The sequence below is a fragment of the Athene cunicularia genome, assembly GCF_003259725.1.
Source record: "Athene cunicularia isolate RWA chromosome 14 unlocalized genomic scaffold, athCun1 chr14_part1, whole genome shotgun sequence".
Taxonomy (NCBI): domain Eukaryota; kingdom Metazoa; phylum Chordata; class Aves; order Strigiformes; family Strigidae; genus Athene; species Athene cunicularia.
Genome location: NW_020799118.1, coordinates 17,422,720 through 17,429,284, shown reverse-complemented (window position 1 = coordinate 17,429,284; position 6,565 = coordinate 17,422,720). Strand labels below are relative to the sequence as shown.

The following is a 6,565-nucleotide window of genomic DNA, read 5'->3' as shown; positions in this document are numbered from 1 at the left end:
TGGGGGTATATGAGGGGTGATTTGGGGGGATATGGGGTGATTTTGCTGGTGACTTAGGGGATATGGGGGGGTTGGGGTGGTTTGGCAGGATATGGATGGGGTTTGGGTAATATGGGAGATATGGGGGTGTTTTGGGGTGATTTGGGCAGTTATGGAGGGTTTTGGTGTGATATGGTGGTATATGGGGATGTTTTGGGGTGATTTGCAGGGATATGGGTATTGGGGAGGATATGGGGGTGATTTGGGGGTATATGGGGTTGGGGGGGATATGGGTGGGTTTTGGGTTGATTTGGGAGGATATGGCGGAGTTTGGGGGGATATGAGCAGGTTTTGAGGTGATTTGGGATTATTTGTGGTGATATGGGGGATTTAGGGGGGTTTGGGTGTGTATGGGGAGGTATTGGGCGTGATTTCGGGCATGGTGGGGGTTGAGGTGATTTGTGGGATATAGAGGATGTTTGGGGTGACATGGGGAGATTTGGGGGAATATGGTGAAGTTTTGGGGATGATTTAGGGGATATGGGGTGTTTGGGGTGATTTGGTGGGATACGTGTGGTTTTGGGGTAATATGGGTGATATGGGTGTGTTTTGGGATGATTTGGGTTATTATGGGGGTTTTGGAGTGATATGTTGGCTATGGGACTATATGAGGAAATTTTGGGGTGATTTGGGGGAATATGGAGAGGTTTGGGGGTTATCCGGGTATAAGTGGTATTTCAGGAGGGTATGGGTGTTTGTGGATTATAGGGGGGGTTTTGAGGGGATTTGGGGAGATAGGGGTATTTGGGGGTGTAAGGGCCTGTTTGGAATTTGTCTCAACATTGCTGTTTCGCGACTACCACTTCTTGGCCTTGGCATCCCGTCGCCGTGAAGGAGTACGCTTTGAAGGAGACAAATAGTCCCCGACGAAACCACGACATCTGCCCGAAGGTAAAACAGCAGCCTTGGCAGTGCCCACCAAGCTGCGCCTGCACACGAGCTGGATGAAGAGGACATCACGGTGAGGAAGATGGGCGGAGGCTGAAGGCACTGCAAGCTGACCCCTTGCCAGCAAGACCACTGTGCACACCTGGGCATGCACACACAGAGGACCACGGGGTGGCACGTATTGCAGTGAGCTCCGTGGAAATGAGCGGACTTTTTGGAGAAGTCGTGGGGATGGGGACAATGAGAGGACTGTGTACTCCTCTCTCGGGATGTGTGTTGCTTGTTGATGTTTTTAATGCTTGTTAACGGAATGCCTGAGACTTTGGTGGAGCTTGGAGTGAGGAACATCATCACCTGCACTGAGACCGAGCCGACAGAACATCGCTGGATCCCTGGTGGTGGTAATTGCATCTCTTCTGCTTTCTTGCTTAGGGATTCTGACTTTTTCCTTTCTTTTTCTCTCTGACTTATTGCTCTTATCAGTTGTTATAGAAAATAAAGTTCACAAGGTTGTACAGCATCTAGCCTTGTTTGTGTCTTAACCTCGCTCTTGGCATTGTATAAGAACACTCCCCAATATCGGATCAGGACACCACTGGAGGTCACCGACAAATGAGGATCTGTGTTTTCTGCAGCCGCTGGGAGGGGATTTAGACCAGGGAGGGGAGGTGGTGTGCTCCAGCAGTTTTGTGAAAAATTAGTTTTTGCTGACTGATAAAATATGGCAACGCTATGATCAAAACCAGGCAAACCACGTTTTGTAGTCCAGCTGATGAATAAAGAGTGAGCACAGCAATCAAATTATTTATGGTTGTTCTGGTGCTCACGGCTGAAGTCAGTGTGGTGTGGGTTTGTACGCAGGCAGTGACAGTCCATTACTGTCTGTGACTTTGGCTGAGGCATCATTCAGACTCTCTCCTTTCTCCCTGCTCTGCTCGGGCAGCGATAGGCCTGTGTGCTGCATGCACGAGTTACTACAGCAGTACAAGTATCTCTGGGTGGATCAGGCTTGCGTGGCTCTGGGCGAAGTCGCCCCTCAGATCCAAGGACAGCTCCTGTCTGAGCACAGACGCTGGTCTGGAGCTGGGAGCTGCAGTGTTTGATCTGCTGCCTTTTCCCCGGGGAGATGCCAAATAGTTGTTCTGCCATGACAGCTGAACGCTGCCCTCTTGCCTCTGCAGAGGGTTAAATCCCAAGAGTGCCGATGTCGGTGTGGGACTGGCAGCCCACTCTTGGCTGTGTGGAAGTGTCCCGGCCCTTCTGGAGATGAGCTGCTGCCAGCTGATGAGACAGGAGGGCCCACAGCTGTGGGTCAGCCTTTCACTGGCACTGAGAGTACAGAACCGCAGTTCAGGGGCCACGTCCCAGGTGCTTGACTTAATTTTGAAACCTTAGATGATGCCATTCTCATTCCTGGCCCCTCTATTCCTGTTCTGCAGGGCTGATCTGCCTGGCTGCAGTCTGGGTTTCTGGTTCCATGCTCCTGCCAGCAGACAGGGCACGGAGAAAGGGCCCTCAGCCATGACTGGGGTGTGACCTCTCAGCTCCCTCTAAGGGGGGTGTCCTTTCCAGAAGGGTGGCAGGATACAGCTGTGTAAATATTTCCTGAGGGAGACTGACCTGGTGGCTGTCCCTGTCGTTAGCTGGGAGAAAGAATGACTTTGTCCTGGTGGTGAATCTCCTGGGAAGTGTGCGCGCTGACGGGCAGCAGGTTTATGCAAACACTTGAATTGTAAAATGATCCGTAGGTGCAGTTCTTTACTAGAACGAAAATAACTGCTGAAGATTTGATGTGAGAGACCAGGGTGATCTGCATTTATAGAAGTAATTTATCGTGGTCAGACTCTCTTTCTCCCAGGTGGGAAGACTCAGCAGATTAAACTCAGGGCATCTTGGTTCAAGTCACACCCTCACTTTAGTGGCTATGAGTTTGTGCCATGAGAATTTTTCTTTTTCAGCTGAGTTGTGTTGTCCCTTTAGCCGGTTTTATTGTGTTTGTTTTTTTTTTTTTTTCTCTTGAAGAATGTTGAACTGTGTAAAATCAGTCTGACACTTTGGTTTTACACTGATGGGATCTGTTGTCTTGCAGTAATTCCTACCAGCACGGGCAAGTGCTTTTGGTTTCAGTATCTGAACTCTCCACATAGAAGCTAGCAAGTTTGAGGAAAATTTGTGCATTTCAGGGTTATGTCACAGACATTTCTTCCTACATGAGTTACCTGCATCTGAAATGTGCGTGACAGTTTTCATCACGGATTTGGCAGGTGTCAGTATAACTCCTATGCATGTGGGAGATGGAACAGCAGGTTCTGCCTTGTGCAATACAGTCGGTTTGAAATGATTTAGGGTCCAGCTGTGATCGCTTTTGCAGACATGTGTTGCATCTTGTGGGAATCACTAGCAGATGAGACAGATGTGCAGTCACAGGTAGTCATAATTCTTTGTTGTCCTGCCTTTATGGGATGGCAGAGTGAGGCTGTGGAGGTGAATGTGTCTAATAAATGTTTGCTCCCATCTCTGCAGGTGATCTTAATCTCATTTTGCACCCATCTCCTGTTGCTTGACTTGATGGAAATCAAGGATGAGTTTTGTTCTACAGCTTTTTTCCCATACGGTTCCACTTCCTTGCGCTTTACAAAGTCTTGTCAAAGGGTTTGAGACAGGTGCTGGATTCTTGCTGTCATCTGGATCAGGCAGATGGATTCAGGAGTTCAAGGTGAATGCCAGAACCTCTTCCTGGTAGAGCTGTTACACACTCCCGTGGAAAAAGAGACGCATTTTTAAAGAGCTTCTGAGGGTAAAGGTACACGGTTTGGGGTGATGGTGGTGCCTTCTGAGCACTGGATCTGAGCACAGGAATTGGCACCAGGTTGGGTGGCAACAGGAAATCATTCGAATAGATGAAAGGATAGGTGATACAAAGGATAGGTGGTTGATGAAAGGATAGCTGATTCCACCGTGTTACCAAATGTCATACTGTGTGGTGATGACTACTTCACAGCTGCTAAAATCCAGCCCTTTTTCTCTGCTCTCTTCTGCCCCTGCAGCCCCCCAGATCCCTCCTGTGCAGGCAGAGATGGAGCTGCTTTTGTCCATGCCATGAGTCTGCAGCACTCCATGGGGCAGAGACCTCCCCGAGGCCATGGCCCAGCTCCTGTACCCTCCAGGAGTGCCACGGGCTGAGTCCTCATGCTCTCCCCTGGCCAAGACATTGCTGGCAGGTTCCTGGAGCAGCAGAAGGCCTTGGCAGACCTGGAGCAGTATCTCCAGCAGTGCAAGGAGAAGCATCAGGCGCTGAAGGAGATGCTGAGGAAGTTGGAGCTGGAGCACGCTGAGCTGAAGTTTCGCCAGCCCCCCAACACCCTCAGGTACTGCTGGCCTTGGGACAGTCTTGCCAAGTGGGCCACCACCCTTGGAAGAGGGACGTGGGCAACCTGGGTGTACCAACAGGGCCCCCCTTCCCCCGTCCCGCTGCAGCCCCCACCCTCCTGCTCTGGGATGTTTCCTGAGCAGAGTGCTCCCCCAGCGCTGGGCCTGGCAGAGCACCCAAAGCTCCCGCTGCGGGTGGCAGCAGGAGGACCCTTGCTCCTTGCCTGGTGTGGGGAGTGGGATCAGCAGCATGGGGTTGGGTTGCAGGCAACATCTCTGCTCTGCAGGTGGTGCGGGGTGTGAGATGAGCAGTTTTGGCAACAGATGTGGGGTGTCTCTGCACCCCTACACAGTTGTATGGATGTGAATGTGCTTGGCTGCAGGGAGCTTGAGGAGGAGCTGAGGAGCAGATGCAAGCCCAGATGCTTAGGGACAAGTATCTGCTGCTCCAGTTTGAAAATCCCATTAAAAACCTCGTCGTCCTTCTGCATGGCATCACTGTGCCCAGCCAGGTACCCGTGCGGTGTGGAGCTGAGCACGACTCCAGCCAGTGCTGGAGGGGCAGCGGCACGGCACAGTGACGCTTGGTGCAGCCACCGTCATTCCAAGAGACTCTTCTTCCCCACCAAGATGGTTGTTCTCTCTCTGATTCCAGAACTCTTCTGTCCAGGCCCGGGGGGTGCAGAAGAAGCTCCAGCACTTTAGGCAGAGGCTGCAGTACCTGGTGCAGTGTGTGGCCAGCCTGCCCCCCGACAGCCACAGCCTCAACGAGGATGATGAGGTGCATGTGTGGGGGCTCCATCCCTGGCAGTGGTCTTTGGGGACCCGTACAGGGCTCTCCCAGGTGGCCCATCCCAAGCTGTCCTCCCAGCTGGGAGGATGGAGGTGGCTCCAGGGAAGAGTGTGGAGCAGCTCAGCCCCAAGTGGCACTGGGTACTGCAGGGTGTCCCCCAAGGGGACATGGAGGTGGAGCACCCCTGGGGTGGAACAACCTCCTTCCGTTCAGCAGTTAACCCAGGGGGTCTTTCACAAGCTTTTTTGAAGGTCTGAAACCTCCTGGAGAAGACAATGGCAGAGGATCCTCCAAGCCTGAAGATTTCCTTGGAGGACACCAAGGGCAGGAGAGCACAGCAGGGACACACCCCCCAGCACCTGTCCCAGCCCCTACCCACAGGCAGTTCTGAGCATCCTCGCCTGTCTCCCACTGTCCCAGAAGACCCTGACTCAGGAGTTGCCTCCAGACCTTGGGTCTGACCTTGGCTGTCTCCAAGGCTTTGAGCACGGTGGGTGGTTTTAGGTGGGGATGTGGGAGAACGACGGCAACTGTTGGGGTGGTAAGCGCTGAGCCCCAGAAGAAACAAGGGGAGATGCTGTGGTGCAAGGAGGGGGCCCTCGTCTTCAAAATCCCCTGCCCTGGATGTGAAGAAGAACCAGTGCTTGGCTCTGCCTGTGGCCTCCTCTGATTGGAGGCTCTTGGAGCAGACAAGGAGCTTTTGCAGCTCACGGCCCTTTTTCCCAAAGTGGAAGTGAACCCACCGCCCTGCAGCTCCAGACCTTCATGGGAAGCCCCACCAGTATTGTGCGGGGACCCAAGTGGTGGCATCCACAGGCCGTGCAGGTCACCCTGGGACACTGGGCTGGGAGAGCCTGTCACAGTGCCTGTGCCCGAGGGCCTGGCACAGGGCTCTCTGGGATGCCACCAGCCCTCCAAAATGGGCCACATCTCCCCGGGGACACGGGCACAGCGGAGGTGGCCCCGCAGACCCTCCCCAACCTGCTCCTCTCTGCTCTCTCCTCCAGACCCCCCTGCTTCTGATGATGTAGATGATGACCTTGTCCTTACCAGGGAATACATCAAGAAACAGGGGCTGCTCCTGATTGATAAAACCAAGAAATGTGCCAAGAAGTAGCGGCTGTTCCACGCACAAGAGCTCTGGGTGCCCCCAACCACCTGTTGTACCCTTTTTCTAAATACAGCAGTTATTCTTAGGCTGAATACAGCAGGTCTTTGTCATTCTTCCCAAGCCCACAGCAGAGCTGGACCGGGAGCTCCTCGGTCCCTTCTGTCAGGCAGAAGCAGCAGGGTCAAGCCCTGAGGGGAGCTGACCTGGGTTTGGAGGCAGACCCGTCCCCCTGCCCCTCGCCCAGCTGCTCTCCCTGCAGAAGTGGGGCTGGGCTGGGCTGGGCTGAGCTTTCCCAGGCAGAACAGAGCTGGGGGCAGGCTGGCTTTCTCCCCCCTGGTCCTTCTTGGGACATCTTCCCCCCCCCC

General features: G+C 53.5%; 1 long non-coding RNA gene across 1 annotated transcript in view; it reads right to left on the bottom strand.

Annotated features, from left to right (window-relative positions):
• Positions 1-6,351, bottom strand: part of LOC113485851 — an 18,026-nt gene extending 11,675 nt beyond the window's left edge. The window contains exons 1-2 of the long non-coding RNA XR_003399485.1: positions 6,340-6,351; positions 3,919-3,920 (exon numbers count right to left, since the gene is read on the bottom strand). This is a non-coding gene — a long non-coding RNA (uncharacterized LOC113485851). The remainder of the gene's footprint in view (positions 1-3,918; positions 3,921-6,339) is intronic.
• Between the last annotated feature and the right edge of the window lie 214 nt (positions 6,352-6,565).